Source organism: Amblyomma maculatum, chromosome 3 (assembly GCF_055883805.1).
Source record: "Amblyomma maculatum isolate TAMU_Amacu chromosome 3, ASM5588380v1, whole genome shotgun sequence".
Classification (NCBI taxonomy): domain Eukaryota; kingdom Metazoa; phylum Arthropoda; class Arachnida; order Ixodida; family Ixodidae; genus Amblyomma; species Amblyomma maculatum.
Window position 1 is genome coordinate 61,831,655 of NC_139346.1, and position 25,180 is coordinate 61,856,834.

The following is a 25,180-nucleotide window of genomic DNA, read 5'->3' on the forward strand; positions in this document are numbered from 1 at the left end:
GTCATGCGTGAGTAAAAGTTTATTTGGTGCATTTCGGCACACCGCTTATTATGTGTGCTTGTGTTTTCAAAAAGTAATAATTTGGCTTATAATACTCGGTAGCTGAATTGCAATATTTTAGCATTTTTAACGGTCGTCATAAAAAACAAAAAATATCGATAGCCGATAGCATCTTTTCCTGCTTTATTTTTTGATGGAGTGGAAGTTTGGGCGAGTTAGTAATACATAGTCAACGCAATATCCTGTTTAAAATTTTGTATGAGAGCATTGCGAAACTGGAGTCCAAATAGCAAGTGTGCATTATCCAGAAATATATAGTTATGCCCTATATAAACATTATGCATTTGAGGATTCGTCACAACCGTAACTCAAATCAACGTCTCTGTTTCCTATTTCATAATCTGGTTTTGCAATCTGCAACCATGACATCGCTGTTTATGGTATAGTAACTATAATGTGCGTAGAAATAATATGAGCAGGCGTAATAGCTGTAGCAGTGGAAATTATAGCTCCATTGATCACAAAATCTTAGCTTTATCAAACGTTATTCGTATATGATAACGAGGAACAAATGAAGTCAATTTCGAGCAATAACATCCCTTGTTTTTTTGTTAGCTCGCGCGTGCCCAGCCTCAGAAGTTGAAGTTCGTAAATTACAAAAGTAAGGAAAAATGCGTGACCGTCAAATTCTTTTTACGTTTGAGAAGAGTTGACCTTGCAAAATAAATTCCAAATCGCTACCAAGAGAGTAAGCACCACGCACGCGACCGGAATATTCTCTTGTGCACTTCAGAATATGTCCGGCGGCGGAAACATCTAAAAGAGCCGGAGGGAAGTTTAGACAGTTTTAAAGCTACATGTCCAGAAGAAGAATTCGAACTAGGATAATTTTGAACGCGCTTTGGGCGCCCCTTTCTAGTGTCCAATTTCGATCCTTTGCATTGTCAATTTCATTATTTGGACGTACGTATTTTGCATTCGCATCCAGTTTATGTTTCTGTATAATTGTGTAGAACAATTGGGTTTACAATTTTTGTTGCTTACTAATAGGCGTCTACCTCCATATTCTGCGTCAATTTGGCCTAAACAGCAGGCTGAATATTTTTTTATATCGCCCTTGGGAGAAACGCTTGCGAATACATGCTTAAGGTTTTCACCGACCCAAGGTTTGCAAGAATCTGTGTAACACGCGGCTCGTAAAATGGCGCTTTGTTTTTAGATGAGGTGTGTGAAAGCGATTGCGAAAGTCGATTCGACCTGAGAGTCCTTTGAAGGTGCTTTTCACTTTGTTGTTTCCCACTTGCATGTTCATCGAAAATATCCTCGACTACTAGAGCAGCTGATCTCAGAGTCCTTTGAGGGTGCTTTTCACTTTGTTGTTTCCCACTTGCATGTTCATCGAAAATATCCTCGACTACTAGAGCAGCTGATCTCATGATTTCCCTCTATATTAGGTTCAGCACCATTGAACCCTTCTATTTTTCTTGCACGTGAACTGTTAGTGCTATAAGCAGCTTTAGTCGGAAGGGACAATAAAACTCTCCATCCAAATTAGCCGCCATAACCTACTGTATAGGAATAATGGAAACAATATTGAAATAAGTACTGAATACTCTACCAACAACTAATCAGTGTATACATTTGTTCCTTTCTTCGTTCCTGCGTGGTAACTATTCAAACAAGATTTGGAGAGTACGGTGAGAAAAAGGACTGCGACAGGCAGCAAACGAGCGCGTGAAAAAAAAACAATGTTTTTCTGGCATCTATTTTGAGAGCAATTAAGGAAATACGAAGTGCATCGAGAATAGGCAATTTACAAAAACTGAAGCATGCAAAGCCTCCCTTAATAATATGAATAGCAAGAAAAAGTTGGAAATTATTTACCCAAGCTTGGCTTAATTAGAAACGGACATAAAATATGGGCATGGATACAAATTATATACAAGTTCCAGGGAGAGGGTTGTTGGCAGCATTGATCACATTTAGCAGGCACAGGGTCCTTGTCGGCTTTGTTCTCATCAAACGAAGCTGTCGAAGGAGTCGCGTTTTTACACAAGCACAACAATGTCGTCTTCATCAGAGTCACTGTAGGAGTCATCAGGACACGAGGCAGACATGATTTCCTCCGCTTTCTTTATCACCATGTTCACGAAAAAGCGCCAGCGCAGGCACACGCTTTGTCGACGGGAACGCATCAAGTCCATTTTGCTGCGGGAAACAGCCAGGAGTCGGCAGGCGTCGATGTAAGTCGCTTCACAATATGCGGTAGTCGGCTGAGAGACGCGCGCAGATGGAACTGAACTATTGTTGCCACCAGCAAAAGGCGATGTTGGCTCCATGGCTCGGCAAAAGTTGAGCAGGGACTCGCGAGGCCGCACGACTGAAGCTTGGCTGCAACAAGCCAAGAATGGCTTGTTTCATGAAGCACTACACGTTTCATATGTCGAAGATGGAGATGGTAGATAAAACTGGACTGCTTTAGGGAAAGCAGAGTCTTTACCCTTTCCTTCTCTAGTCGTTTGGAAGCCCGGCTGTTCACTCCCGTTATCTTATCTCTACAGAGAGAAAGACATATTTAGAACCAGCTGGTGGTGACCCACTTTTTCTCTCCTGCAAATTGCAAACTGACATGGGCAGGAGAGGTCCCTAAGCAGGACAGGTCATGGTTAAAAGCATGTTCAGCACAGGGGAAGATGAAGAATGACGACACCACACGCAAAGCTCTTAATGTAATACCGACGGCCATGTTTTAACAGAATAACGCGGCTCAAACTACCAAACTGGCACTAAGCACAGTTTCGAATACCTGTCTATAACTTAAGCGTAAATGTATAAACACTGCGCGTGAGCACAAGGCAATGCGCGTTAGTGTCGGCACTGGTATGGTTTGAGGCTGAAATCACATGCGGCAACTTAGAATTTCAAAACCCGAAGCAGAGCAATGTCTGCGAGTTAAATTAGGCGCTTTTCCGGCGCTGTGATTCCTTTGGTAGTGCTGGCTCACCGGCAAAACCTATAGTTTTTTACAATTTTATAGTTTATTGACGCGTGGACTTTTAAAGAAAACGGCGAAAAAATTTTCTCCCGCCATGCGTAAGTAAAAGTTTATTTGGTGCGTTTCGGCACGCCGCTTATTATGTGTGCTTGTGTTTTAAAAAAGTAATAATTTGGCTTATAATACTCGGTAGCTGAATTGCAATATTTTAGCATTTTTAACGCTCGTCATAAAAAACAAAAAATATCGATAGCCGATAGCATCTTTTCCTGCTTTATTTTTTGATGGAGTGGAAGCGTGGGCGAGTTAGTGTTACATAGTCAAAGCAATATCCTGTTTAAAATTTTTGTATAAGAGCATTGCGAAAATGGATTCCAAATAGCAAGTGTGCGTTATCCAGAAATATATAGTTATGCCCTATATAAACATTATGCCTTGAGGATTCGTCACAACCGCAACTCAAATCAACGTCTCTGTTTCCTATTTCATACTCTGGTTTCGCGATCTGCAACCATGACATCACTGTTTAATGTATAGTAACTATAATATGCGTAGAAATAATATGAGCAGGCGTAATAGTTGTAGCAGTGGAAATTGACAGTTCCATTGATCACAAAGTCTTAGCTTTATCAAACGTTATTCGTATATGATAACCAGGAACAAATGAAGTCAATTTCGAGCAATAACATCCCTTGTTTTTTTGTTAGCTCGCGCGTGCCCAGCCTCAGAAGTTGAAGTTCGTAAATTACAAAAGTAAGGAAAAATGCGTCACTATCAAATTCTTTTTACGTTTGAGAAGAATTGACCTTGCAAAATAAATTCCAAATCCCTACCAAGAGAGGAAGCACCACGCACGCGACAGGAATATTCTCTTGTGCACTTCAGAGTATGTCCGGCGGCGGAAACAACTAAAAGAGCCGGAGGGAAGTTGAGACAGTCTTGAAGCTACATGTCCAGAAGAAGAATTCGAACTAGGATAATTTTGAACGCGCTTAGGGCGCCCCTTTCTAGTGTCCAATTTCGATCCTTTGCATTGTCAATTCCATTATTTAGACGTATGTAATTTTGCATTCGCATCCAGTTTATGTTTCTGTATATTTGTGCAGAACAATTGGGTTTACAATTTTTGTTGCCTACTAATAGGCGTCTACCTCCATATTCTGCGTCAATTTGGCCTAAACAGCGCGCTGTATATTTTTTTATATCGCCCTTGGGAGAAACGCTTGCGAATACATGCTTAAGGTTTTCACCGACCCAAGGTTTGCAAGAATCTGTGTAACACGCGGCTCGTAAAATGCCGCTTTTGTTTTTAGATGAGGTGTGTGAAAGCGATTGCGAAAGTCGATTCGACCTGAGAGTCCTTTGAAGGTGCTTTTCACTTTGTTGTTTCCCACTTGCATGCTCATCGAAAATATCCTCGACTACTAGAGCAGCTGATCTCATGATTTCGCTCTATATTAGGTTCAGCACCATTGAACCCTTCTTTTTTTCTTGCACGTGAACTGTTAGTGCTATAAGCAGCTTTAGTCGGAAGGGACAAGAAAACTCTACATCCAAATTAGCCGCCATAACCTACTGTATAGGAATAATGGAAACAATATTGAAATAACTACTGAATGCTCTACCAACAATAAATCAGTGTATACATTTGTTCCTTTCTTCGTTCCTGCGTGGTAACTATTCAAACAAGATTTGGAGAGTATGGTGAGAAAAAGGACTGCGACAGGCAGCAAACGAGCACGTGAAAAAAGACAGTGTTTTTCTGGCAACTATTTTGAGAGCAATTAAGGAAATACGAAGTGCATCGAGAATAGGCAATTTACAAAAAATGAAGCATGCAAAGCCTCCCTTAATAATATGAATAGCAAGAAAGAGTTCGAAATGAAACTATACTTTATTTACCCAAGCTTGGCTTAATTAGAAACGGACATAAAATATGGGCATGGATAGAAATTATATACAAGTTCCAGGGAGAGGGTTGTTGGCGGCATTGATCACATTTAGCAGGCACAGGGTCCTTGTCGGCTTTGCTCTCATCAAACGAAGCTGTCAAAGGAGTCGCGTTTTTACACAAGCACAACAATGTCGTCTTCATCAGAGTCACTGTCACTGTAGGAGTCATCAGGACACGAGGCAGACATGATTTCCTCCCCTTTCTTTATCACCATGTTCACGAAAAAGCGCCAGCGCAGGCACACGCTTTGTCGATGGGAACGCATCAAGTCCATTTTGCTGCGGGAAACAGCCAGGATTCGGCAGGCGTCGATGTAAGTCGCTTCACAATATGCGGTAGTCGGCAGAGAGACGCGCGCAGATGGAACTGAACCATTGTTGCCACCAGCAAACGGCGATGTTGACTCCATGACTCGGCAAAAGTTGAGCAGGGACTCGCGAGGCCGGATGACTGAAGCTTGGCTGCAACAAGCCAAGAATCGCTTGTTTCATGAAGCACTACACATTTCGTGTGTCTAAGATGGAGAGGGTAGATAAAACTGGACTGGTTTAGGGAAATCAGAGTCTTTACCCTTTCCTCCTCTAGTAGTGTGGAAGCCGGGCTGTTCACTCCCGTTATCTTATCTCTACAGAGAGAAAAACATATTCAGCACCAGCTGGTGGTGACCCACTTTTGCTCTGGTGCGAAAACAGACTGACATGGGCTGGAGAGGTCGCTAAGCAGGACAGGTCATGGTTAAAAGCATGTTCAGCACAGGGGAAGAAGAAGAATGATGACACCACATGCAAAGCTCTTAATGTAATACCGACGGCCATGTTTTAACAGAATAACGCGGCTCAAACTACCAAACTGGCACTAAGCACCGTTTCGAATACCTGTCTATAACTTAAGTGTAAATGTATAAATATGCGTATGAGCACAAGGCAATGCGCGTTAGTGTCGGCACTGGTACGGTTTGAGGCTGAAATCACATGCGGCAACTTAGAATTCCAAAACCCGAAGCAGAGCAAAGTCTGCGAGTTCAATTAGGCGCTTTTCGCGGCGCTGTGATTCCTTTGGTAGTGCTGGCTCACGGGCAAAACCTGTAGTTTTTTTGCAATTGTATAGTTTATTGACGCGGGGACTTTTAAAGAAAATGGCAAAACGTTTTTTTTCTCCCGCCATGTGTGAGTAAAAGTTTATTTGGTGCGTTTCGGCACGCCGCTTATTATGTGTGCTTGTGTTTTAAAAAAGTAATAATTTGGCTTATAATACTCGGTAGCTGAATTGCAATATTTTAGCATTTTTAACCCTCGTCATAAAAAACAAAAAATATCGATAGCCGATAGCATCTTTTCCTGCTTTATTTTTTGATGGAGTGGAATCGTGGGCGAGATAGTGTTACATAGTCAGCGCAATATCCTGTTTAAAATTTTGTATAAGAGCATTGCGAAAATGTATTCCAAATAGCAAGTGTGCGTTATCCAGAAATACATAGTTATGCCGTATATAAACATTATGCCTTGAGGATTCGTCACAACAGTAACTCAAATCAACGTCTCTGTTTCCTATTTCATACTCTTGGTTTTGCGATCTGCAACCATGACATCACTGTTTATGGTATAGTAACTATAAGATGCGTAGAAATAATATGAACAGGCGTAATAATTGTAGCAGTGGAAAGTGACAGTTCCAGTGATCACAAAATCTTAGCTTTATCAAACGTTATTCGTATATGATAACGAGGAACAATTTAAGTCAATTTCGAGCAATAACATCCCTTGTTTTTTTGTTAGCTCGCGCGTGCCCAGCCTCAGAAGTTGAAGTTCGTAAATTACAAAAGTAAGGAAAAACGCGCGACCGTCAAATTCTTTTTACGTTTGAGAAGAGTTGACCTTGCAAAATAAATTCCAAATCCCTACCAAGAGAGGAAGCACCACGCACGCGACAGGAATATTCTCTTGTGCACTTCAGAGTATGTCCGGCGGCGGAAACAACTAAAAGAGCCGGAGGGAAGTTGAGACAGTTTTGAAGCTACATGTCCAGAAGAAGAATTCGAAATAGGATAATTTTGAACGCGCTTAGGGCGCCCCTTTCTAGTGTCCAATTTCGATCCTTTGCATTGTCAATTTCATTATTTGGACGTACGTATTTTGCATTCGCATCCAGTTTTTGTTTCTGAATAATTGTGCAGAACAATTGGGTTTACAATTTTTGTTGCTTACTAATAGGCGTCCACCACCATATTCTGCGTCAATTTGGCCTAAACAGCGCGCTGAATATTTTTTTATATCACTCTTGGGAGAAACGCTTGCGAATACATGCTTATGGTTTTCACCGACCCAAGGTTTGCAAGAATTTGTGTAACACGCTGCTCGTAAAATGCCGCTTTTGTTTTTAGATGAGGTTTGTGAAAGCGATTGCGAAAGTCGATTCAACCTGAGAGTCCTTTGAAGGTGCTTTTCACTTTGTTGTTTCCCACTTGCATGTTCATCGAAAAAATCCTCGACTACTAGAGCAGCTGATCTCATGATTTCCCTCTATATTAGGTTCAGCACCATTGAACCGTTCTATTTTTCTAGCACGTGAACTGTTAGTGCTATAAGCAGCTTTAGTCGGAAGGGACAAGAAAACTCTCCATCCAAATTAGCCGCCATAACCTACTGTATAGGAATAATCTAAAGAATATTGAAATTACTACTGAATGCTCTACCAACAATAAATAAGTGTATACATTTGTTCCTTTCTTCGTTCCTGCGTGGTAACTATTCAAACAAGATTTGGAGAGTACGGTGAGAAAAAGGACTGCGACAGGCAGCAAACGAGCGCGTGAAAAAAAAAACAATGTTTTTCTGGCAACTATTTTGAGAGCAATTAAGGAAATACGAATTGCATCGAGAATAGGCAATTTACAAAAAATGAAGCATGCAGAGCCTCCCTTAACAATATGAATAGCAAGAAAAAGTTCGAAATGAAACTATAGTTTATTTACCCAAGCTTGGCTTAATTAAAAAACGGACATAAAATATGGGCATGGATACAAATTATATACAAGTTCCAGGCAGAGGGTTGTTGGCAGCATTGATCACATTTAGCAGGCACAGGGTCCTTGTCGGCTTTGTTCTGATCAAACGAAGCTGTCGAAGGAGTCGCGTTTTTACACAAGCACAACAATGTCGTCTTCATCAGAGTCACTGTAGGAGTCATCAGGACACGAGGCAGACATGATTTCCTCCGCTTTCTTTATCACCATGTTCACGAAAAAGCGCCAGCGCAGGCACACGCTTTGTCGACGGGAACGCATCAAGTCCATTTTGCTGCGGGAAACTGCCAGGATTCGACAGGCGTTGATGTAAGCCGCTTCACAATATGCGGTAGTCGGCTGAGAGACGCGCGCAGATGGAACTGAACCATTGTTGCCACCAGCAAAAGTCGATGTTGATTCCATGACTCGGCAAAAGTTGAGCAGGGACTCCCGAGGCCGCACGACTGAAGCTTGCCTGCAACAAGCCAAGAATGGCTCGTTTCATGAAGCACTACACATTTCATGTGTCGAAGATGTAGAGGGTAGATAAAACTGGAATGGTTTAGGGAAAGCAGAGTCTTTACCCTTTCCTCCTCTAGTCGTGTGGAAGCCCGGCTGTTCACTCCCGTTATCTTATCTCTACAGAGAGAAAAACATATTCAGAACCAGCTGGTGGTGACCCACTTTTGCTCTCATGCGAATTACAAACTGACATGGGCTGGAGAGGTCCCTAAGCAGGACAGGTCATGGTTAAAAGCATGTTCAGCACAGGGGAAGATGAAGAATGACGACACCACATGCAAAGCTCTTAGTGTAATACCGACGGCCCTGTTTTAACAGAATAACGCGGCTCAAACTACCAAACTGGCACTAAGCCCAGTTTCGAATACCTGTCTATAACTTAAGCGTAAATGTATAAACTGTGCGCATGAGCACAAGGCAATGCGCGTTAGTGTTGGCACTGGTACGGTTTGAGGCTGAAATCACATGCTGCAACTTAGAATTCCAAAACCCGAAGCAGAGCAAAGTCTGCGAGTTAAATTAGGCGCTTTTCGCGGCGCTGTGATTCCTTTGGTAGTGCTGGCTCACCGGCAAAACCTTTAGTTTTTTTACAATTTTATAGTTTATTGACGCGTGGACTTTTAAAGAAAATGGCAAAACAATTTTCTCCCGCCATGGGTAAGTAAAAGTTTATTTGGTGCGTTTCGGCACGCCGCTTATTATGTGAGCTTGTGTTTTAAAAAATTAATAATTTGGCTTATAATACTCGGTAGCTGAATTGCAATATTTTAGCTTTTTTAACGCTCGTCATAAAAAACAAAAAAATATTGATAGCCGATAGCATCTTTTCCTGCTTGATTTTTTGATGGAGTTGAAGCGTGGGCGAGTTAGTGTTACATAGTCAACGCAATATCCTGTTTAAAATTTTGTATAAGAGCATTGCGAAAATGGATTCTAAATAGCAAGTGTGCGTTATCCAGAAATATATAGTTATGCCCTATATAAACATTATGCCTTGAAAATTTGTCACAACCGTAACTCAAATCAACGTCTCTGTTTTCTATTTCATAATCTGGTTTTGCGATCTGCAACCATGACATCACTGTTTATGGTATAGTAACTATAATATGCGTAGAAATAATATGAGCAGGCGTAATAGTTGTAGTAGTGTAAAGTGACAGTTCCAGTGATCACAAAATTTTAGCTTTGTCAAACGTTATTCGTAAATGATAACGAGGTACAAATGAAGTCAATTTCGAGCAATAACATCCCTTGTTTTTTTGTTAGCTCGCGCATGCCCAGCCTCAGAAGTTGAAGTTCGTAAATTACAAAAGTAAGGAAGAATGCGTGACCGTCAAATTCTTTTTACGTTTGAGAAGAGTTGACCTTGCAAAATAAATTCCAAATTGCTACCAAGAGAGAAAGCACCACGCACGCGACAGGAATATTCTCTTGTGCACTTCAGAGTATGTCCGGCGGCGGAAACAACTAAAAGAGTCGGAGGGAAGTTGAGACAGTTTTGAAGCTACATGTCCAGAAGAAGAATTCGAACTAGGATAATTTTGAACGCGCTTAGGGCGCCCCTTTCTAGTGTCCAATTTCGATCCTTTGCATTGTCAATTTCATTATTTGGACGTACGTATTTCGCATTCGCATCCAGTTTATATTTCTGTATAATTGTGCAGAACAATTGGGTTTACAATTTTTGTTGCTTACTAATAGGTGTCTACGTCCATATACTCCGTCAATTTGGCCTAAACAGCGCGCTGAATATTTTTTTTTATATCACCCTTGGGAGAAACGCTTGTGAATACATGTTTATGGTTTTCACCCACCCAAGGTTTGCAAGAATTTGTGTAAAACGCGGCTCGTAAAATGCCGCTTTCGTTTTTAGATGAGGTGTGTGAAAGCGACTGCGAAAGTCGATTCGGCCTGAGAGTCCTTTGAATGTGCTTTCCACTTTGTTGTTTCCCACTTGCATGTTCATTGAAAATATCCTCGGCTACTGGAGCAGCTGATCTCATGAATTCCCTCTATTTTAGGTTCAGCACCATTGAACCCTTCTATTTTTCTTGCACGTGAACTGTTAGTACTATAAGCAGCTTAACTCGGAAAGGACAAGAAAACTCTCCATCCAAATTAGCCTCCATAACCTATTGTATAGGAATAATGGAAACAATATTGTGTATACATTTGTTCCTATCTTCGTTCCTGCGTGTTAACTATTCAAACAAGATTTGGAGGGTACGGTGAGAAAAAGGACTGCGACAGGCAGCAAACGAGCGCGTGAAAAAAAAAACGTTTTTCTGGCAACTATTTTGAGAGCAATTAAGGAAATACGAAGTGCATCGAGAGTAGGCAATTTACAAAAAATGAAGCATGCAAAGCCTCCCATAATAATATGAATAGCAAGAACGAGTTCGAAATGAAACTATAGTTTATTTACACAAGCTTGCCTTAATTAGAAACGGACATAAAATATGGTCATGGATACAAATTATATACAAGTTCCAGGGAGAGGGTTGTTGGCCGCATTGACCACATTTAGCAGGCACAGGGTCCTTGTCGGCTTTGCTCTCATCAAACGAAGCTGTCGAAGGAGTCGCGTTTTTACACAAGCACTACAATGTCGTCTTCATCAGAGTAACTGTAGGAGTCATCAGGACACGAGGCAGATATGAATTCCTCCGCTTTCTTTATCACCATGTTCACGAAAAAGCGCCAGCGCAGGCACACGCTTTTTCGTCGGGAACGCATCAAGTCCATTTTGCGGCGGGAAACAGCCAGGATTCGGCAGCCGTCGATGTAAGTCACTTCACAATATGCGGTAGTCGGCTGAGAGACGCGCGCAGATGGAACTGAACCATTGTTGCCACCAGCAAAAGGCGATGTTGACTCCATGACTCGGCAAAAGTTGAGCAGGGACTCGCGAGGCCGCACGAATGAAGCTTCGCTGCAACAAGCCAAGAATGGCTTGTTTCAAAAAGCACTACACATTTCATGTGTCGAAGATGGAGAGGGTAGATAAACCTGGACTGGTTTAGGGAAAGCAGAGTCTTTACCCTTTCCTCCTCTAGTCGTGTGGAAGCCCGGCTGTTCACTCCCGTTATCTTATCTCTACAGAGAGAAAAACATATTCAGAACCATCTGGTGGTGACCCACTTTTGCTCTCGTGCGAATTACAAACTGACATGGGCTGGAGAGGTCCCTAAGCAGGACAGGTCATGGTTAAAAGCGTGTTCAGCACAGGGGAAGATGAAGAATGACGACACCACACGCAAAGCTCTTAATGTAATACCGACGGCCATGTTTTAACAGAATAACGCGGCTCAAACTACCAAACTGGCACTAAGCACAGTTTCGAATACCTGTCTATACCTTAAGCGTAAATGTATAAACTGTGCGCATGAGAACAAGGCAATGCGCGTTAGTGTCGGCACTGGTACGGTTTGAGGCTGAAATCACATGCGGCAACTTAGAATTTCAAAACCCAAAGCAGAGCAAAGTCTGCGATTTAAATTCGGCGCTTTTCGCGGCGCTGCGATTCCTTTGGTAGTGCTGGCTCACCGGCAAAACCTTTAGTTTTTTTACAAATTTATAGTTTATTGACGCGTGGACTTTTAATGAAAATGGCAAAACGTTTTTTCTCCCGTCATGCGTGAGTAAAAGTTTATTTGGTGCATTTCGGCACGCCGCTTATTATGTGTGCTTGTGTTTTCAAAAAGTAATAATTTGGCTTATAATACTCGGTAGCTGAATTGCAAAATTTTAGCATTTTTAACGGTCGTCATAAAAAACAAAAAATATCGATAGCCGATAGCATCTTTTCCTGCTTTATTTTTTGATGGAGTGGAAGTTTGGGCGAGTTAGTAATACATAGTCAACGCAATATCCTGTTTAAAATTTTGTATGAGAGCATTGCGAAACTGGAGTCCAAATAGCAAGTGTGCATTATCCAGAAATATATAGTTATGCCCTATATAAACATTATGCATTTGAGGATTCGTCACAACCGTAACTCAAATCAACGTCTCTGTTTCCTATTTCATAATCTGGTTTTGCAATCTGCAACCATGACATCGCTGTTTATGGTATAGTAACTATAATGTGCGTAGAAATAATATGAGCAGGCGTAATAGCTGTAGCAGTGGAAATTATAGCTCCATTGATCACAAAATCTTAGCTTTATCAAACGTTATTCGTATATGATAACGAGGAACAAATGAAGTCAATTTCGAGCAATAACATCCCTTGTTTTTTTGTTAGCTCGCGCGTGCCCAGCCTCAGAAGTTGAAGTTCGTAAATTACAAAAGTAAGGAAAAATGCGTGACCGTCAAATTCTTTTTACGTTTGAGAAGAGTTGACCTTGCAAAATAAATTCCAAATCGCTACCAAGAGAGTAAGCACCACGCACGCGACCGGAATATTCTCTTGTGCACTTCAGAATATGTCCGGCGGCGGAAACATCTAAAAGAGCCGGAGGGAAGTTTAGACAGTTTTAAAGCTACATGTCCAGAAGAAGAATTCGAACTAGGATAATTTTGAACGCGCTTTGGGCGCCCCTTTCTAGTGTCCAATTTCGATCCTTTGCATTGTCAATTTCATTATTTGGACGTACGTATTTTGCATTCGCATCCAGTTTATGTTTCTGTATAATTGTGTAGAACAATTGGGTTTACAATTTTTTTGCTTACTAATAGGCGTCCACCTCCATATTCTGCGTAAATTTGGCCTAAACTGCGCGCTGAATATTTTGTTTTATATCACCCTTGGGAGAAACGCTTGCGAATACATGCTTATGGTTTTCACCGACCCAAGGTTTGCAAGAATTTGTGTAACACGCGGCTCGTAAAATGCCGCTTTTGTTTTTAGATGAAGTTTGTGAAAGCGATTGAGAAAGTCGATTCGACCTGAGAGTCCTTTGAAGGTGCTTTTCACTTTGTTGTTTCCCACTTGCATGTTCATCGAAAATATCCTCGACTACTAGAGCAGCTGATGTCATGGTTTCCCTCTATATTAGGTTCAGCACCATTGAACCCTTCTATTTTTCTTGCACGTGAACTGTTAGTGCTATAAGCAGCTTTAGTCGGAAGGGACAATAAAACTCTCCATCCAAATTAGCCGCCATAACCTACTGTATAGGAATAATGGAAACAATATTGAAATAACTACTGAATACTCTACCAACAACTAATCAGTGTATACATTTGTTCCTTTCTTCGTTCCTGCGAGGTAACTATTCAAACAAGATTTGGAGAGTACGGTGAGAAAAAGGACTGCGACAGGCAGCAAACGAGCGCGTAAAAAAAACAATGTTTTTCTGGCATCTACTTTGAGAGCAATTAAGGAAATACGAAGTGCATCAAGAATAGGCAATTTACAAAAACTGAAGCATGCAAAGCCTCCCTTAATAATATGAATAGCAAGAAAAAGTTGGAAAATTATTTATCCAAGCTTGGCTTAATTAGAAACGGACATAAAATATGGGCATGGATACAAATTATATACAAGTTCCAGGGAGAGGGTTGTTGGCAGCATTGATCACATTTAGCAGGCACAGGGTCCTTGTCGGCTTTGTTCTCATCAAACGAAGCTGTCGAAGGAGTCGCGTTTTTACACAAGCACAACAATGTCGTCTTCATCAGTGTCACTGTAGGAGTCATCAGAACACGAGGCAGACATGATTTCCTCCGCTTTCTTTATCACCATGTTCACGAAAAAGCGCCAGCGCAGGCACACGCTTTGTCGACGGGAACGCATCAAGTCCATTTTGCTGCGGGAAACAGCCAGGATTCGGCAGGCGTCGAAGTAAGTCGCTTCACAATATGCGGTAGTCGGCTGAGAGACGCGCGCAGATGGAACTGAACTATTGTTGCCACCAGCAAAAGGCGATGTTGGCTCCATGGCTCGGCAAAAGTTGAGCAGGGACTCGCGAGGCCGCACGACTGAAGCTTGGCTGCAACAAGCCAAGAATGGCTTGTTTCATGAAGCACTACACATTTCATATGTCGAAGATGGAGATGGTAGATAAAACTGGACTGGTTTAGGGAAAGCAGAGTCTTTACCCTTTCCTTCTCTAGTCGTTTGGAAGCCCGGCTGTTCACTCCCGTTATCTTATCTCTACAGAGAGAAAGACATATTCAGAACCAGCTGGTGGTGACCCACTTTTTCTCTCCTGCAAATTACAAACTGACATGGGCTGGAGAGGTCCCTAAGCAGGACAGGTCATGGTTAAAAGCATGTTCAGCACAGGGGAAGATGAAGAATGACGACACCACACGCAAAGCTCTTAATGTAATACCGACGGCCATGTTTTAACAGAATAACGCGGCTCAAACTACCAAACTGGCACTAAGCACAGTTTCGAATACCTGTCTGTAACTTAAGCGTAAATGTATAAACACTGCGCGTGAGCACAAGGCAATGCGCGTTAGTGTCGGCACTGGTACGGTTTGAGGCTGAAATCACATGCGGCAACTTAGAATTCCAAAACCCAAAGCAGAGCAAAGTCTGCGAGCTAAATTAGGCGCTTTTCCGGCACTCTGATTCCTTTGGTAGTGCTGGCTCACCGGCAAAACCTATAGTTTTTTACAATTTTATAGTTTATTGACGCGGGGACTTTTAAAGAAAATGGCAAAACGTTTTTTCTCCCGCCATGCGTGAGTAAAAGTTTATTTGGTGCGTTTCGGCACGCCGCTTATTATGTGTGCTTGTGTTTTAAAAAAGTAATAATTTGGCTTATAATACTCGGTAGCTGAATTGCAATATTTTAGCATTTTTAACGCTCGTCATAAAAAACAAAAAATATTGATTGCCAATATAATCTTTTCGTGCTTTATTTTTTGATGGAGTGGAAGCGTGGGCGAATGAGTGCTACATGGTCAACGCAATATCCTGTTTAATATTTTGTATAAGAGCATTGCGAAAATGGATTCCAAATAGCAAGTTTGCGTTATCCAGAAATATATAGTTATGCCCTATATAAACATTATGCCTTGAGGATTCGTCACAACCGTAACTCAAATCAACGTCTCTGTTTCCTATTTCATACTCTGGTTTTGCGATCTGCAACCATGACATCACTGTTTATGGTATAGTAACTATAATATGCGTAGAAATAATATGAGCAGGCATAATAGTTGTAGCAGTGGAAAGTGACAGTTCCATTGATCACAAAGTCTTAGCTTTATCAAACGTTATTCGTATGTGATAACGAGGAACAAATGAAGTCAATTTCGAGCAATAACATCCCTTGTTTTTTTGTTAGCTCGCGCGTGCCCAGCCTCAGAAGTTGAAGATCGTAAATTACAAAAGTAAGGAAAAATGCGTGACCATCAAATTCTTTTTACGTTTGAGAAGAGTTGACCTTGCAAAATAAATTCCAAATCCCTACCAAGAGAGGAAGCACCACGCACGCGACAGGAATATTCTCTTGTGCACTTCAGAGTATGTCCGGCGGCGGAAACAACTAAAAGAGCCGGAGGGAAGTTGAGACAGTTTTGAAGCTACATGTCCAGAAGAAGAATTCGAACTAGGATAATTTTGAACGCGCTTAGGGCGCCCCTTTCTAGTGTCCAATTTCGATCCTATGCATTGTCAATTTCATTATTTGGACGTACGTATTTCGCATTCGCATCCAGTTTACATTTCTGTATAATTGTGCAGAACAATTGGGTTTACAATTTTTGTTGCTTGCTAATAGGCGTCTACCTCCATATACTGCGTCAATTTGGCCTAAACAGCGCGCTGAATATTTTTTTATATCACCCTTGGGAGAAACGCTTGCGAATACATGCTTATGGTTTTCACCCACCCAAGGTTTGCAAGAATTTGTGTAAAACGCGGCTCGTAAAATGCCGCTTTCGTTTTTAGATGAGGTGTGTGAAAGCGATTGCGAAAGTCGGTTCGATCTGAGAGTCCTTTGAAGGTGCTTTTCACTTTGTTGTTCCCAACTTGCATGTTCATCGAAAATATCCTCGACTACTAGAGCAGCTGATCTCATGATTTTCCTCTATATTAGGTTGACCACCATTGAACCGTTCTACTTTTCTTGCACGTGAACTGTTAGTGCTATAAGCAGCTTTAGTCGGAAGGGACAAGAAAACTCTCCATCCAAATTAGCCGCCATAACCTACTGTATAGGAATAATCTAAAGAATATTGAAATTACTACTGAATGCTCTACCAACAATAAATAAGTGTATACATTTGTTCCTTTCTTCGTTCCTGCGTGGTAACTATTCAAACAAGATTTGGAGAGTACGGTGAGAAAAAGGACTGCGACAGGCAGCAAACGAGCGCGTGAAAAAAAAAACAATGTTTTTCTGGCAACTATTTTGAGAGCAATTAAGGAAATACGAATTGCATCGAGAATAGGCAATTTACAAAAAATGAAGCATGCAGAGCCTCCCTTAATAATATGAATAGCAAGAAAAAGTTCGAAATGAAACTATAGTTTATTTACCCAAGCTTGGCTTAATTAAAAAACGGACATAAAATATGGGCATGGATACAAATTATGTACAAGTTCCAGGCAGAGGGTTGTTGGCAGCATTGATCACATTTAGCAGGCACAGGGTCCTTGTCGGCTTTGTTCTGATCAAACGAAGCTGTCGAAGGAGTCGCGTTTTTACACAAGCACAACAATGTCGTCTTCATCAGAGTCACTGTAGGAGTCATCAGGACACGAGGCAGACATGATTTCCTCCGCTTTCTTTATCACCATGTTCACGAAAAAGCGCCAGCGCAGGCACACGCTTTGTCGACGGGAACGCATCAAGTCCATTTTGCTCCGGGAAACAGCCAGGATTCGGCAGGCGTCGATGTAAGTCGCTTCACAATATGCGGTAGTCGGCTGAGAGACGCGCGCAGATGGAACTGAACTATTGTTGCCACCAGCAAAAGGCGATGTTGACTCCATGGCTCGGCAAAATTAGAGCAGGGACTCGCGAGGCCGCACGACTGAAGCTTGGCTGCAACAAGCCAAGAATAGCTTGTTTCATGAAGCACTACACATTTCATGTGTCGAAGATGGAGAGGGTAGATAAAACTGGACTGGTTTAGGGAAAGCAGAGTCTTTACCCTTTCCTCCTCTAGTCGTGTGGAAGCCCGGCTGTTCACTCCCGTTATCTTATCTCTACAGAGAGAAAAACATTCAGAACCAGCTGGTGGTGACGCACTTTTGCTCTCATGGGAATTACAAACTGACATGGGCTGGAGAGGCCCCTAAGAAGGACAGGTCATGGTTAAAAGCATGTTCAGCACAGGGGAAGAAGAAGAATAACGACACCACACGCAAAGCTCTTAATGTAATACCGACGGCCATGTTTTAACAGAATAACGCGGCTCAAACTACCAAACTGGCACTAAGCATAGTTTCGAATACCTGTCTATAACTTAAGCCTAAATGTATAAACTGTGCGCATGAGCACAAGGCAATGCGCGTTAGTGTCGGCACTGGTACGGTTTGAGGCTGAAATCACATGCGGCAACTTAGAATTTCAAAACCCGAAGCAGAGCAAATTCTGCGATTTAAATTAGGCGCTTTTCGCGGCGCTGCGATTCCTTTGGTAGTGCTGGCTCACCGGCAAAACCTTTAGTTTTTTTACAAATTTATAGTTTATTGACGCGTGGACTTTTAATGAAAATGGCAAAACGTTTTTTCTCCCGCCATGCGTGAGTAAAAGTTTATTTGGTGCATTTCGGCACGCCGCTTATTATGTGTGCTTGTGTTTTCAAAAAGTAATAATTTGGATTTTAATACTCGGTAGCTGAATTGCAATATTTTAGCATTTTTAACGCTCGTCATAAAAAACAAAAAATATTGATAGCCGATAGCATCTTTTCCTGCTTTATTTTTTGATGGAGTGGAAGTTTGGGCGAGTTAGTGTTACATAGTCAACGCAATATCCTGTTTAAAATTTTGTATGAGAGCATTGCGAAAATGTATTCCAAATAGCAAGTGTGCGTTATCCAGAAATATAAAGTTATGCCCTATATAAACATTATGCCTTGAGGATTCGTCACAACCGTAACTCAAATCAACGTCTCTGTTTCCTATTTCATAATCTGGTTTTGCGATCTGCAACCACGACATCGCTGTTTATGGTATAGTAACTATAATGTGCGTAGAAATGATATGAGCAGGCGTAATAGCTGTAGCAGTGGAAATTATAGCTCCATTGATCACAAAATCTTAGCTTTATCAAACGTTATTCGTATATGATAACGAGGAACAAATGAAGTCAATTTCGAGCAATAACATCCCTTGTTTTTTTGTTAGCTCGCGCGTGCCCAGCCTCAGAAGTTGAAGTTCGTAAATTACAAAAGTAAGGAAAAATGCGTGACCGTCAAATTCTTTTTACGTTTTGAGAAGATTTGACCTTGCAAAATAAATTCCAAATCGCTACCAAGAGAGGAAGCACCACGCACGCGACCGGAATATTCTCTTGTGCACTTCAGAATATGTCCGGCGGCGGAAACAACTAAAAGAGCCGGAGGGAAGTTGAGACATTTTTAAAGCTATATGTCCAGAAGAAGAATTCGAACTAGGATAATTTTGAACGCGCTTAGGGCGCCCCTTTCTAGTGTCCAATTTCGATCCTTTGCATTGTCAATTTCATTATTTGGACGTACGTATTTTGCATTCGCATCCAGTTTTTGTTTCTGTATAATTGTGCAGAACAATTGGGTTTACAATTTTTTTGCTTACTAATAGGCGTCCACCTCCATATTCTGCGTCAATTTGGCCTAAACTGCGCGCTGAATATTTTGTCTTATATCACCCTTGGGAGAAACGCTTGCGAATACATGCTTATGGTTTTCACCGACCCAAGGTTTGCAAGAATTTGTGTAACACGTGGCTCGTAAAATGCCGCTTTTGTTTTTAGATGAAGTTTGTGAAAGCGATTGAAAAAGTCGATTCGACCTGAGAGTCCTTTGAAGGTGCTTTTCACTTTGTTGTTTCCCACTTGCATGTTCATCGAAAATATCCTCGACTACTAGAGCAGCTGATGTCATGGTTTCCCTCTATATTAGGTTCAGCACCATTGAACCCTTCTATTTTTCTTGCACGTGAACTGTTAGTGCTATAAGCAGCTTTAGTCGGAAGGGACAATAAAACTCTCCATCCAAATTAGCCGCCATAACCTACTGTATAGGAATAATGGAAACAATATTGAAATAACTACTGAATACTCTACCAACAACTAATCAGTGTATACATTTGTTCCTTTCTTCGTTCCTGCGAGGTAACTATTCAAACAAGATTTGGAGAGTACGGTGAGAAAAAGGACTGCGACAGGCAGCAAACGAGCGCGTGAAAAAAAAACAATGTTTTTCTGGCATCTATTTTGAGAGCAATTAAGGAAATACGAAGTGCATCGAGAATAGGCAATTTACAAAAACTGAAGCATGCAAAGCCTCCCTTAATAATATGAATAGCAAGAAAAAGTTGGAAAATTATTTACTCAAGCTTGGTTTAATTAGAAACGGACATAAAATATGGGCATGGATACAAATTATATACAAGTTCCAGGGAGAGGGTTGTTAGCAGCATTGATCACATTTAGCAGGCACAGGGTCCTTGTCGGCTTTGTTCCCATCAAACGAAGCTGTCGAGGGAGTCGCGTTTTTACACAAGCACAAAAATGTCGTCTTCATCAGAGTCACTGTAGGAGCCATCACGACACGAGGCAGACATGATTTCCTCCTCTTTTTTTATCACCATGTTCACGAAAAAGCGCCAGCGCAGGCACACGCTTTGTCGACGAGAACGCATCAAGTCCATTTTGCTGCGGGAAACTGCCAGGATTCGACAGGCGTTGATGTAAGCCGCTTCACAATATGCGGTAGTCGGCTGAGAGACGCGCGCAGATGGAACTGAACCATTGTTGCCACCAGCAAAAGTCGATGTTGATTCCATGACTCGGCAAAAGTTGAGCAGGGACTCCCGAGGCCGCACGACTGAAGCTTGCCTGCAACAAGCCAAGAATGGCTCGTTTCATGAAGCACTACACATTTCATGTGTCGAAGATGTAGAGGGTAGATAAAACTGGAATGGTTTAGGGAAAGCAGAGTCTTTACCCTTTCCTCCTCTAGTCGTGTGGAAGCCCGGCTGTTCACTCCCGTTATCTTATCTCTACAGAGAGAAAAACATATTCAGAACCAGCTGGTGGTGACCCACTTTTGCTCTCATGCGAATTACAAACTGACATGGGCTGGAGAGGTCCCTAAGCAGGACAGGTCATGGTTAAAAGCATGTTCAGCACAGGGGAAGATGAAGAATGACGACACCACATGCAAAGCTCTTAGTGTAATACCGACGGCCCTGTTTTAACAGAATAACGCGGCTCAAACTACCAAACTGGCACTAAGCACAGTTTCGAATACCTGTCTATAACTTAAGCGTAAATATATAAACTGTGCGCATGAGCACAAGGCAATGCGCGTTAGTGTCGGCACTGGTACAGTTTGAGGCTGAAATCACATGCGGCAACTTAGAATTCCAAACCCGAAGCAGGGCAAAGTCTGCGAGTTAAATTAGGCGCTTTTCGCGGCGCTGTGATTCCTTTGGTAGTGCTGGCTCACCGGCAAAACCTTTAGTTTTTTACAATTTTATAGTTTATTGACGCGTGGACTTTTAAAGAAAATGGCAAAACAATTTTCTCCCGCCATGGGTAAGTAAAAGTTTATTTGGTGCGTTTCGGCACGCCGCTTATTATGTGAGCTTGTGTTTTAAAAAATTAATAATTTGGCTTATAATACTCGGTAGCTGAATTGCAATATTTTAGCTTTTTTAACGCTCGTCATAAAAAACAAAAAATATTGATAGCCGATAGCATCTTTTCCTGCTTGATTTTTTGATGGAGTGGAAGCGTGGGCGAGTTAGTGTTACATAGTCAACGCAATATCCTGTTTAAAATTTTGTATAAGAGCATTGCGAAAATGGATTCTAAATAGCAAGTGTGCGTTATCCAGAAATATATAGTTATGCCCTATATAAACATTATGCCTTGAAAATTTGTCACAACCGTAACTCAAATCAACGTCTCTGTTTTCTATTTCATAATCTGGTTTTGCGATCTGCAACCATGACATCACTGTTTATGGTATAGTAACTATAATATGCGTAGAAATAATATGAGCAGGCGTAATAGTTGTAGTAGTGTAAAGTGACAGTTCCAGTGATCACAAAATTTTAGCTTTGTCAAACGTTATTCGTAAATGATAACGAGGTACAAATGAAGTCAATTTCGAGCAATAACATCCCTTGTTTTTTTGTTAGCTCGCGCATGCCCAGCCTCAGAAGTTGAAGTTCGTAAATTACAAAAGTAAGGAAGAATGCGTGACCGTCAAATTCTTTTTACGTTTGAGAAGAGTTGACCTTGCAAAATAAATTCCAAATTGCTACCAAGAGAGGAAGCACCACGCACGCGACAGGAATATTCTCTTGTGCACTTCAGAGTATGTCCGGCGGCGGAAACAACTAAAAGAGTCGGAGGGAAGTTGAGACAGTTTTGAAGCTACATGTCCAGAAGAAGAATTCGAACTAGGATAATTTTGAACGCGCTTAGGGCGCCCCTTTCTAGTGTCCAATTTCGATCCTTTGCATTGTCAATTTCATTATTTGGACGTACGTATTTCGCATTCGCATCCAGTTTATATTTCTGTATAATTGTGCAGAACAATTGGGTTTACAATTTTTGTTGCTTACTAATAGGCGTCTACGTCCATATACTCCGTCAATTTGGCCTAAACAGCGCGCTGAATATTTTTTTTTATATCACCCTTGGGAGAAACGCTTGCGAATACATGTTTATGGTTTTCACCCACCCAAGGTTTGCAAGAATTTGTGTAAAACGCGGCTCGTAAAATGCCGCTTTCGTTTTTAGATGAGGTGTGTGAAAGCGACTGCGAAAGTCGATTCGGCCTGAGAGTCCTTTGAATGTGCTTTTCACTTTGTTGTTTCCCACTTGCATGTTCATTGAAAATATCCTCGACTACTGGAGCAGCTGATCTCATGAATTCCCTCTATTTTAGGTTCAGCACCATTGAACCCTTCTATTTTTCTTGCACGTGAACTGTTAGTGCTATAAGCAGCTTAACTCGGAAAGGACAAGAAAACTCTCCATCCAAATTAGCCTCCATAACCTATTGTATAGGAATAATGGAAACAATATTGTGTATACATTTGTTCCTATCTTCGTTCCTGCGTGTTAACTATTCAAACAAGATTTGGAGGGTACGGTGAGAAAAAGGACTGCGACAGGCAGCAAACGAGCGCGTGAAAAAAAAAACGTTTTTCTGGCAACTATTTTGAGAGCAATTAAGGAAATACGAAGTGCATCGAGAGTAGGCAATTAACAAAAAATGAAGCATGCAAAGCCTCCCATAATAATATGAATAGCAAGAACGAGTTCGAAATGAAACTATAGTTTATTTACACAAGCTTGCCTTAATTAGAAACGGACATAAAATATGGTCATGGATACAAATTATATACAAGTTCCAGGGAGAGGGTTGTTGGCCGCATTGACCACATTTAGCAGGCACAGGGTCCTTGTCGGCTTTGCTCTCATCAAACGAAGCTGTCGAAGGAGTCGCGTTTTTACACAAGCACTACAATGTCGTCTTCATCAGAGTAACTGTAGGAGTCATCAGGACACGAGGCAGATATGAATTCCTCCGCTTTCTTTATCACCATGTTCACGAAAAAGCGCCAGCGCAGGCACACGCTTTTTCGTCGGGAACGCATCAAGTCCATTTTGCGGCGGGAAACAGCCAGGATTCGGCAGCCGTCGATGTAAGTCACTTCACAATATGCGGTAGTCGGCTGAGAGACGCGCGCAGATGGAACTGAACCATTGTTGCCACCAGCAAAAGGCGATGTTGACTCCATGACTCGGCAAAAGTTGAGCAGGGACTCGCGAGGCCGCACGAATGAAGCTTCGCTGCAACAAGCCAAGAATGGCTTGTTTCAAAAAGCACTACACATTTCATGTGTCGAAGATGGAGAGGGTAGATAAACCTGGACTGGTTTAGGGAAAGCAGAGTCTTTACCCTTTCCTCCTCTAGTCGTGTGGAAGCCCGGCTGTTCACTCCCGTTATCTTATCTCTACAGAGAGAAAAACATATTCAGAACCATCTGGTGGTGACCCACTTTTGCTCTCGTGCGAATTACAAACTGACATGGGCTGGAGAGGTCCCTAAGCAGGACAGGTCATGGTTAAAAGCGTGTTCAGCACAGGGGAAGATGAAGAATGACGACACCACACGCAAAGCTCTTAATGTAATACCGACGGCCATGTTTTAACAGAATAACGCGGCTCAAACTACCAAACTGGCACTAAGCACAGTTTCGAATACCTGTCTATACCTTAAGCGTAAATGTATAAACTGTGCGCATGAGAACAAGGCAATGCGCGTTAGTGTCGGCACTGGTACGGTTTGAGGCTGAAATCACATGCGGCAACTTAGAATTTCAAAACCGAAGCAGAGCAAAGTCTGCGATTTAAATTCGGCGCTTTTCGCGGCGCTGCGATTCCTTTGGTAGTGCTGGCTCACCGGCAAAACCTTTAGTTTTTTTACAAATTTATAGTTTATTGACGCGTGGACTTTTAATGAAAATGGCAAAACGTTTTTTCTCCCGTCATGCGTGAGTAAAAGTTTATTTGGTGCATTTCGGCACGCCGCTTATTATGTGTGCTTGTGTTTTCAAAAAGTAATAATTTGGCTTATAATACTCGGTAGCTGAATTGCAATATTTTAGCATTTTTAACGGTCGTCATAAAAAACAAAAAATATCGATAGCCGATAGCATCTTTTCCTGCTTTATTTTTTGATGGAGTGGAAGTTTGGGCGAGTTAGTAATACATAGTCAACGCAATATCCTGTTTAAAATTTTGTATGAGAGCATTGCGAAACTGGAGTCCAAATAGCAAGTGTGCATTATCCAGAAATATATAGTTATGCCCTATATAAACATTATGCATTTGAGGATTCGTCACAACCGTAACTCAAATCAACGTCTCTGTTTCCTATTTCATAATCTGGTTTTGCAATCTGCAACCATGACATCGCTGTTTATGGTATAGTAACTATAATGTGCGTAGAAATAATATGAGCAGGCGTAATAGCTGTAGCAGTGGAAATTATAGCTCCATTGATCACAAAATCTTAGCTTTATCAAACGTTATTCGTATATGATAACGAGGAACAAATGAAGTCAATTTCGAGCAATAACATCCCTTGTTTTTTTGTTAGCTCGCGCGTGCCCAGCCTCAGAAGTTGAAGTTCGTAAATTACAAAAGTAAGGAAAAATGCGTGACCGTCAAATTCTTTTTACGTTTGAGAAGAGTTGACCTTGCAAAATAAATTCCAAATCGCTACCAAGAGAGTAAGCACCACGCACGCGACCGGAATATTCTCTTGTGCACTTCAGAATATGTCCGGCGGCGGAAACATCTAAAAGAGCCGGAGGGAAGTTTAGACAGTTTTAAAGCTGCATGTCCAGAAGAAGAATTCGAACTAGGATAATTTTGAACGCGCTTTGGGCGCCCCTTTCTAGTGTCCAATTTCGATCCTTTGCATTGTCAATTTCATTATTTGGACGTACGTATTTTGCATTCGCATCCAGTTTATGTTTCTGTATAATTGTGTAGAACAATTGGGTTTACAATTTTTTTGCTTACTAATAGGCGTCCACCTCCATATTCTGCGTAAATTTG